The sequence below is a fragment of the Triticum urartu genome, chromosome 6 (genome assembly GCF_003073215.2).
Source record: "Triticum urartu cultivar G1812 chromosome 6, Tu2.1, whole genome shotgun sequence".
In the NCBI taxonomy this organism is placed as follows: Eukaryota; Viridiplantae; Streptophyta; class Magnoliopsida; order Poales; family Poaceae; genus Triticum; species Triticum urartu.
In genome coordinates this window covers 52,692,345-52,702,571 of record NC_053027.1, presented here as the reverse complement: position 1 = coordinate 52,702,571, position 10,227 = coordinate 52,692,345, and positions in this window count along the sequence as shown.

Below are 10,227 nucleotides of genomic sequence, written 5' to 3'. Positions count from 1 at the left end.
GAGTTCGACGCCGGCGACCAAACCCGACGGCGGAGGATCACCGGAGTTGCCCGGGACGACACTACATGGGTCGGCTTGACGCGCTGGAGGCACCAGAGGGATGCCCATCCTCGCGCGCATCCAGGGGATCACGCGGAAGGCTGCGGGGTGGCCGGAGACGATGGCCATGGCAACCATGGCGGTGGTCAGAGCTACGGGAACGTCGGGTTCGGTGATACGGAGCATTTCGAGATGAACTGGTGGGGTCTGCGGCTTCCTGTGGAAGCGCTGAGCACGCCTACGTGCTTTGGTGCGACGTGCGGGTGTTGCAACCGCGGCGGCGACATGGCCGGTGGCGGGGAGCGCTCGGCTCCGGTGGTTGATGCGGCTAGGGGGCAAAAACGACGGCGGGGAGAGAGGGGTTGGGAGCAGGGGCTCACGAAGATGCCGAAGAGGGGGTCAGCAAGCTCGGGGAGGTCCTGGAGGCGCCGAATCAACCGGAGATGGGCTCGGGTGCCCGAGGTTGAAGACGAAGGCGAAGACGGTGTTCGGCGGCGTTTGGAGTCGCTTGAGTCAACAGGGGGCGTAGGCGATGGTGGTGGAGCCCCTGGGCATGTCGGAGAGATGAGGGGGAGGCTCAGGGCACGGGAGCAACGAGCGGCGGCGATGGCTGCGCTCGGGTGGGTGCGCGCGAGAGGGACAGGGGAGGGGCTGAGCACGGGGGGAGGAGTGAGAGGGCCTGGGGGTGTGTGGCGTCTCCAGGGGGGTCGTCGCATAGGCAGGCAGCCTGGAGGTGGCCGGCGTGTGGCCACGCGCGGCGGGCACGCGCCCGCGTCCTTCTGGCGCAAGGAGGACGACGACTTGCAGCTGGGCTCTGGTGGGCTGGCTGGTGCTGGGCCTCTCAGGTAAGGCCAGGTAGGTTTGTGTTCTGTTTTATTTTTCTGTTCTCTTTTCTATTTTTCTGTAATTGTTTTTAACTTAAATAAAATGCTAAGGCATTTTCAAAAACCCTGAAAATAATTGTGGGCAATTTTGAAAATATTTCCAATAGCCCTCAACCACTTTCAGAATTATTTGGGCATTTTAATTATTTATAGCAATTAAATGCCCAAATTCAAATACTTTATGAATTCATTCAAAAATCCAAAGTGACCTAGGAAATTGTGCACCATTTTTGGCAGAGATTCTAGACCAATTCAAAAATGATGAACTTTTCCAAAGGAATTTTGGGATCATTGAAAATGATATTTTTTTTGATTTGAACCTAGTTGGATTCATCTGTGCTAGGGTTTCAACAGTCCCCAATTCAAATTCATAAGAATTTAAACATGATGCAACACATGACTAGCTATCTCATAGCATACTAGAACTAGGGATGTGACATTTATTATGCAAAGCAAGTATGTGAAGAAGAGGTATCTCTTACTAACCTGGATTTGGAGTTCTCCAGGGGCGTTTGCGGATCTGCCGCGAAGTGTTTCTGACACTACGGAATTCTTCCGAGCCGAAGAGGGGAGCTCAACAGAGAAGCTGTTCTGGTTGCAATACCTTGCCCAGAACATCCGATGCCCTTTAGCGATCAGCTAAAACAGTTGGTCGAGCTACATAGGGTGGCCGAACTGGCCATGAAGGACTTGACAATCCGGCTGTGGCCTGCCGAAGCTGTACCCAGCAGCTACATCGGGCTCATGAAGCGGCTGGTCAATGCCTGCCCCCGGCTTGACGCCATCAAGCGTTCGGTCTGTATCAAAGGTGCGCGGATGGCCTTTGCCCGTGTCAAGGTGCAGTAGGAGAAGATGCAAGCCATCAAGCTTGCGACCGAGGGACCGCCCGAGGGCAACGAGCACCGCATGCTCGAGCGATATTTGACGATGTCCTCGAGGGATCCCAAATTGTAGCGGGGCAATGTGCTGAGGACATTATTTTTGAATGAATGCATTCATGTTATCCTGTCCTGTAGTATGAATCAGATTTGATGTGTAATATAATGCTTGCTTATTTTTTGAAATTTTACCTCCTGTGCGGTCGTTTTTATTAAATCCGAGAGTTGGCTAGTCGTCGACTTCAGCCCCCACGTAGGTAGTACGGGGGTGTTAGGGATGGAATCTAAACAGTCTTCATCCAAAGGTTTGGTCCTTGAAGGAGGTGTTTAGCGCAATGAACCAGGCAATCGGACTATGTGGCTCTATCACCCTCACTTAGCCATATGAGTTTGACAATAGAAATTTATGCGCGGCCCCTAGTATTCATGAGTCCGAACTAGGGTATTGTAAACACCTGATCGGGTAAAGACCGATCCGTCGCATAATGCGGGAAAAATCGCAAAAGATTTGTAACCTCCGAACAGCTGACCGGCTCACGCCACATCATGACAGTCAGTTCTTGGCTTTCTCTACTAAGATGCTCATCCGGATAAACCAGGACACAATCGCAGTAGTTCTCCCTTTACTACCCTAGCCAATATAGCGGAATGTAAGGTAGTAAGCACAGGAGACGGGCAACCCAACTATTGACCAAAACATGATTCGGAGACAATGCATATAATGCTAAATCCGGGGTGCCGAACTATAATGTAAAAAGTGTTCGGACTTTGTTGCCGTAGTATGGGGCGCAATGAAGCCCCTGGCAAATTAAGACGTACCAAAGTGTACGGATGTAATCGATATGAATAGCGAGGTAAAATGAAGTAGTAAGCCAGTGCCACATAAGTTGGGCCACAAACTATTTTCATTATAATTTGATTAATACGTCAAAGCGTATTTGTACAAATAATGCAATAAGCAACCAGGCTATTTAACATGCCAAGATCAAGGGGGGAGCTTGTGTGTGGGTCCTGAAAACAGGTAGAATGATCGTCGAAAAAACATCTAGAAATTCCCCCACGCGTCTGTGCTACTTGCCGCCTTGGTGTATCCGTCCTTCGAAAGGACCGATGAGCAGGCTGCCTAGAGGGGACTGTGGAAAAGAAACCTGAAAAGGATAAAAAGAAAAGTGAAAGTATGTGTGTCCAGGGAAGGTCGAGCCATATTATGGACCACGGTCTGGTTATGCCTCCATCTCTGCCCATGGTATTTTTAGTGCGTAATTATGTACGCGCAATACGTATGCCGCCACTTGGTCGGGACTGAGACGGATGTCAAATTGCTAGTCTAACTCCTGATGAGCCGGATTGCCATGTTGCAGAATAGTCCGAACTCGTTTGACAGTGTCCAAGAGATTGGCCGCTGAATTCAAATTCTGCCTTAAAAGGCCGCTCTGTACTTCCGCTACCAGGGCCGCAGTGTGCTCCTCGGTACGGAGGGAGCCCTCCGTGTTTCCATTGACTATTATGATGCCATGTGTTCCGGGAATCTTGAGCTCGAGATAAGCATAGTGTGGCACCGCATTGAATCGAGCGAATGCGGTCCGTCCGAGCAGTGTGTGATAGGCACTGCAGAAGGGGACGATATCGAAGATCAACTCTTCGCTTCAGAAGTTGTCCGGGGATCTGAAGACGACCTCCAATGTGATTGAGCCCTGTGCAGTGGGCCTCTACACCTGGTATAACTCCTTTAAAGCTAGTTTTTGTGGGCTTGATTGTTGATGGATCGATGCCCACTCTGCGCACTGCATCCTGATAGAGCAGGTTGAGGCTGCTGCCACCGTCCATGAGGACTCGCGTGAGGTGGAATTCAGCAATTATTGGGTCGAGGATCAGTGCGGCTGAATCACCATGATAGATACTGGTCGGATGGTCCCTGCGATCGAAGGTGATTGGGCATGACGACCATGGACTAAATTTTGGAGCGACTGGCTCTATCGCATAGATGTCCCTAAGCGTGCGCTTGAGCTCCCTCTTGGGGATATGGGTAGCGTATATCATGTTCACTGTTTTGTCCTGGGGGAAACTTCTTATGTCCCCCTGTGTTCGGTGGACGGGGCTCCTCATCATTGTGCTCGCTTTGTGACTCCTTCTCCTTATTCTCGGCATTTAACTTGCTAGCCTGTTTAAAAACCCAACAACTCCGGTGGGTATGATTGGCTGGTTTATGAGGGGTGCCATGGATCTGACATGGACGATCAAGTATGCGGTGTCGGGGAACACAGTAATTTCAAAAAAAAAAATCCTACGCACATGCAGGATCATGGTCATGCATAGCAACGAGAGGGGAGAGTGTTGTTTACGTACCCTTGTAGACCGTAAGCGGAAGCATTATGACAACGCGTTTGATGTAGTTGTATGTCTTCACGATCGACCGATCCTAGTACCAAAAGTACGAAACCTCCGTGATCTGCACACATTCGGCTCGGTGATGTCCCATGAACTCACGATCCAGCAGAGTGTCGAGCAAGAGCTTCGTCAGCACGATGGCATGATGACGGCGATGATGATGCTACCGGAACAGGGCTTCGCCTAAGCACCGCTATGATATGACCGAGATGGATTATGGTTGAGGGGGCACCGCACACGGCTAAGGGATCAATGATCAACTTGTGTGTCTATGGGGTGCCCTCTGACCACGTATATAAAGGATGGAGGGAGGAGGAGGCCGGCCCTCATAGGGCGCGCCCAAAGTGTGGAGTCCTAGTAGGATTCCACCTCCCACATGGAATAGGAAAAAGGGAAGGGAGAAGGATAAGGAAGGAAGGGGGTGCCCCATTTCCCTAGTCGAATCCGGACCAGTTGTCGTGGTGGGCGCACGGCAGATGCCAAGGGATGGCTAAAGAGAGGAGGAGGCTCGAGGGCGCCGGACATACCCAGGTTCGGGGCTCTCCGGAGAGATAATACCCCTAGTCCTGCCAAATGTAGTTGGATGATCGATAGTACAATGTTTCTGCTGGAGCTGTATGGTGGAGGAAGGAAGCTGGCCAAGGCTTGGGCTGTTCCGTCTCTCCGGTGTTGCTGTTTTGTGGCTAGTCCTATGCTCACTTGCCTTTCTCTTGTATATGCTTTCTGCTTGCCCTCTCGCTCGCCCCTTGAGAGATAATCTCATGACTGTGGGCTCCTGGGGGTTTTATAGTCCAACCCCTCGGGGGTACAATGGTAAGGTTACAAGTCGGTGGGTCCGTATTGTCGGTGTCCGAGGACCGGGGCTGGGTCCCGCTGAGGGCTTGTGGTTCGCCGGGTTCCACTAGGTGCGGGCCTCGCATGCCTAGGGGGACTGTGCACCGTCTTGTCGATCGTTAGGGCGTGGCCGAGTCGAGTCGCATACAACGCTCTCCGTCAGGTCGCCGCTTGCTGTCGTCAGTGATGAAGGCGGGGGCACTGTAACCACGCCGGCCCTGGTCAGCGCGTAGGTGAGGGGCACTGTTGCCATGTTCCTGCTAACCAGAGGCATGGGCGGGGCACTTTTTCCTCGGTCATCGTTGATTGAAGCCTCGTCCCCATCACACGGCATGGATGGGACAGGAGTTGACCTGTGGCTGGATTACGTAGCACGCCACAGATAGTGCTGGCTTGTTGAGGAGGCTTTGGTTGTATCGGGTATGGCTGTCTTGCGCTAGTTGTTGGGGCCGAGTCGACGTGTCTTGCTGGGTCGGCTAGTCTGGCCGGCTTGCGGGGCTTGACCGAGTCGAGCGACCCGACCAGTCGCGTGCCGATATTGAGGGGCGGTGCCAGCCCCGTTTTTTTGAAGAGGATCTGGGTTTCGTTGCCTGCCCGGGGTCCATCCCCCGACAGTAGTCCCCGAAGCTGTGAAGGTCCGCCGTCTTCAGACAAGTGGACCTTCGTAGTTTCCCCTTAACCAAGGTGGATACTGTGAACGCCGGGTCTGGCAACACCCATTGTGTGCCGGTTTACTCGGAAACCGGATCGTGGCATCTCGACTGTGACGGGGACCGAGAAGTCCCCCGAATCTTGGGGCAATCCCTCGGGCTTTGCACGGGCGCAACGTGGTGCCCGGAAGTTGGAGGGGCTGGAGTAGTGAGAGGGATGGGTGACCGGTCGGGAAGTTAGATGATTTGGAATGAGTGATCCACACTTGAGCAGTTAAGAGAGGTGATTAGAGACTAAGTCATCAAATAATTCAGAAAAATTAAAAAAAACAAATTTTTTTTCCAAAATTTTCAAAAAAAAAATTCCAAAAAAAAACCTTTAGTACCGGTTGGTAACACCAACCGGTACTAAAGGTCCCCCATACCAGGGCGCGAGCTCACGCCACGTGGTGGCACTTTAGCGCCGCTTCGTGCCGAACCGGTACTAAAGGAGGGGGCCTTTAGTGCCGAAACCTTAGTGCCGGTTCCATAACCGGCACTAAAGGCCCTTACAAACCGGTACTAATGGTCCATTTTCTACTAGTGTCCCCACGTTCAAACCGAGGGTTATAAATCGGGAGCAGGGGGTGGCGGACATTATTCTCGCTCGCGCCCTCCTGTCCCTTTGCTCTCACTCCACTCCTTGCAACTGGCGCGGCGCCCGCTGCTCCGAGCAGAACTCCTTCACCGTCCATCTTCCTTCTTCTTCCTTTGATCAGTCGCTGCCATCGGGCTCCTGGATCCGTTTGAATGTCACCTCCGATGACATCACCCAACTCCGGGCGATGCGGTGCCTGCCGTGGGAGACGGACGTGGGCGTCCGCCTGCCGCTCGGCGAGCAGAGGCCGCGGCCCGAGGGGCAGTAGCGTGTGGTCTTCCTCACGCACTTCGAGCGCCGGTTCAGGATGTCGGCGAGCACCTTCTTTCGTGTGTTCCTAGAGTTCTTCGGGCTCCAGCCGCATAATCTTGGCACAGGCGCCAACGTCCAGCTCCCCGACTTCCTCACCCTCTGCGAGGGGTACCTGGGGGTCGAGCCTACGATCAACCTCTGGGCGCGCTTCTTCTGCTTGAAGAAGTAGGGCACATCGGCCGGGTAGTTCGCCGATTGCGGCGCCACCGTCATCTCGAAGTGGTCGGGCGCGGATTTCCCCAAGATCACGCTGGAGGATTCTGCCAAGAAGTGGCAGAACTCCTTTTTCTACGTCCGCAACCTTGGTGCGGAATGCATCAACCTTCCGGCCTTCGCCATCGCACCGCCGCGAGCGAACACGAACTGGGGCTACTCGCCGAGGCGCCCGTCGCAGGAGATCATCAATCTCTGCGAGCGGGTGACGGTGATGAAGACGTAGGAGGGGCTCACCGGCACCGACCTCCTCGCCGCGTTCATCAAGCGTCGGGTCCTTCCACTTCAGGGGCGCTCCTGCCTCATCAGAGAAATGGTCGGCCTTCAAATCCCAACCGCATGGGGTCGACGCGGATGTCCGCGGAGCAGATCGCGGGCGCCGTGAATGACATCTCCAAGGCCAACCTTGGGGGGGGGGACTGGCGGTTTGGCAAGGCGTCGTACAGCCAGTCGAACCCGGCGCTGTAAGTGAGTGTTCGGTCTTCTTACTTTGCTGCCGCGCACCTTCTCATCTGTCCTGACGCGATGCGGGGGGTACTTCTGAACGCGATTCGGCATCCTTACGCCCGGGCTTTGATGCAGGTGGCGCTGGTGGCGCCAGAGGAGCCCGCAGATCAGGGCGGGAGGAGGAGGCCGAGTCTGACGCCGGCGTTGGGCGTCGCGCAGGCAAGTCTCATGTTTTTCTTCATGTGTCTTGAATTGGGAGGTGGTGATGCGGGCGGAGCCGGGTCCCTGCATGGGGCGGCGCCGAGCCGCCCGCATGGGAAAGACACCGTCGCACCGCGACCTCGGGCCCTGAAGCGCATGGCAGACCCGGCCGGGGCCGGGAGGCCGGCCAAGAGGAAGCGCGGCGGCGGGGACGGGAGGCCAACCCCGGTCCCGGTCTTGGCGGGGTAAGCTTCATCTCTTGTTTGCACTCAGATTTTTTTTCTTGAGCTAGTCTTGTTTCTTTTCTGCTCATTCTGTCTTCTTCTTCAGGTCGCCAATCGCGTTGGCGAGGGCAGCGGCGGAAGCCGCGACCACCGAAGGGGCCACGTTCCGCAGGAGCCAGTCCGACCTCGCGACCAGGCCGAGGTGGAGGGAAGGGCCGACTCGGACCTCGGCCTGGATCCGAACGATGCCGAAGTCTTGGCCTGGTGGGAGAGGAACCGGGCAGCGGCGGAGCTGGAGGCAGCGTCGGTCCGTGCTTTGACCGACGCGGAGGCAGCACGGGCGCGAGCCGGCGCGGAGCTGGCCTCACGCGAGATGCCGGAGGGCATGGTGATGGCGGTGATGGTCTTTGAGCCGTCGTTGGTGAGCGAGCGCGACCGTGGAGGCCGGGCTGAGGTGGTGATCCCCGACCGGGCGGTCGTGGAGGTGGCGGATGACACCCCGCTCCGGGCTGACGTGGTAGAGCGAGCGAGGACTGATGGTGGTGGAGGCGGCGTCGTTTTGGAAGAGACGCTGCGGGCGGCAGTGTCGGAGGCGCCACCGGTTTTGGAGGAGGCACCGCAGGCGGTGGTGCCAGAGGCCACCCCGGCAGCTGGGCCGGAGACGGCGACACAGGGCGTCCCGGTGTCCGGGTCAGAGATGGCGACGGAGGGCGTCCCAGTGTTCGGGTCGTCGTTGGTGCTGGGAGGGGCATCGGAGGAGGTGCTGGCCGCGTCGCGAGCGGCCAGTGGGGAGTACGCCTTGGTGCCCCGGCAGGGAGGGTGCCAAGCTGCCGTGCCACAGCCGGCACGGAGCGGGGGCGCCGTTGTCTTCGTGCCTCAGACCGAGGAGGAGGTGGCGCTGGACGCCGTCAGTCGCCGCCTGCGAGGCCGGACGGAATGGCTCGAGGCCTTCGCCCAGGCCGAGGTGGAGCGGACGCGTGACCTGGAGCGCACCGTTCTGGTAAGTCTTCTTGTAATTTCTTCTTTGTGGGGGCGCGCCAGTGCACCCACTGGGTGTAGCCCCCGAGGTTCGGGCCAACTACGTTGTAGTTGGGTCGAATCTTCAGAGTGTTGGCCTTCTTCTGATTTCTGCTTTCTTCAGCATCTTGACGCCTTCTGGGTCGCCGCCTACAATCATCTCCCGGTCAAGCACCGGGAGCTCATGGAGCAGCTTGCCGCCAAGGAGGAGGAGCTCCGCGTTGCCACAGGAATTCTTGTGCTCTTTTCTAGTGGGGGCGCGTTAGCGCACCCACTGGGTGTAGCCCCCGAGATTCGAGCCAACTGTGTAACAGTTGGGCCAAATCTTAAGTCTTGCTTTCTTCTTCTGGTGAGTCCTTCTTTTTCACAGCCGAGGTGCTGTCCTGGCGGACTCGTCTGCTCCGGGCCGGTCATCACTACGACCGAATCGTTGCCGACACTGGCCGTCTTGGCGTCGAGGCGGCGTAGGCGAGGGCAGAGGCGGCCACGGCTCGGCGGTCTCTCGACGAGGCCAACCGGCTGCATGAGCAGCTGGCGGGTCACAAGAGCCACCTCGAGGCCGAAGTGGAGCTCCTTAAGGCGGAAGCCACCAAGGTGGCGGAGGCGCAGTAGGCCCTGGTGGAGGCGGACCAGTAGCGCGGCCAGCTGGCCGACGACAAGGGCCGGCTCCATGCCGAGGTGCATCGCATGCGGGGGCAGGTCACCACGGCTGAGGGGGCCCGTCAGGACGAGGCCCGTCGCCGCGAGGCGGCCTAGAAGGCGGCCGAAGACAATGACGCCTAGCTGAAAGCGGCCCTTGCCAAGGCGGCCGTTCTGGAGAAGGCGCTCAAGGAGCACGACCGCGCCATCGAACGGGAACGGCGTGGTACGTTGCTTGACGTGCAGCACCTGGAAGAGTCCTTCTCTAGGAAGTGCTTTTTCTTGTCGTTTGCCGGGTCGGGATCCGGCCTTTCTTCCTTGTTCTTCTTCTAACTCGCTTCTTCCTTTGCGGCAGGGGCCTTCCCGGAGAAGCAGCGGCTGGCGAAGGAAGCCGTCCGCTATCAGCGCGACCCGACCGGCGTCGTTGGCTCCGGGACGGATCCGCTATTAGGACCGCGATTCTAAGTCACACCGATCTAGCCTGTAACACCTCATAATCACTTAGAGGCCTCACGCACGGTATTCCCACGGGTGTCGCATTACCATGGCCCGGTACCATTTGCGCCATTTGGCTCACGTATATGATAGTGTCGCTAGCATCCATATGACAAAGAACCCGAGCTGACATGACTAGTCGTGAACCCAAAGTGGCACTAACTTATGGGGACAGGCATACATGAATCAACATCGAGCATGTCGGTCAGCAACGTGCGAATCCGGGCTATAACACTGGGCTAACAGGACTCCAGGAACCCGGGCTGTAGCATGCTAGGCAGGACTCCGGATGTCACCGCGTGACATTTCCCCGAAGGGACAGACACAGGAACGAAGTGAATCACATTCCGGCCAGTCAAGTGTTCCGGA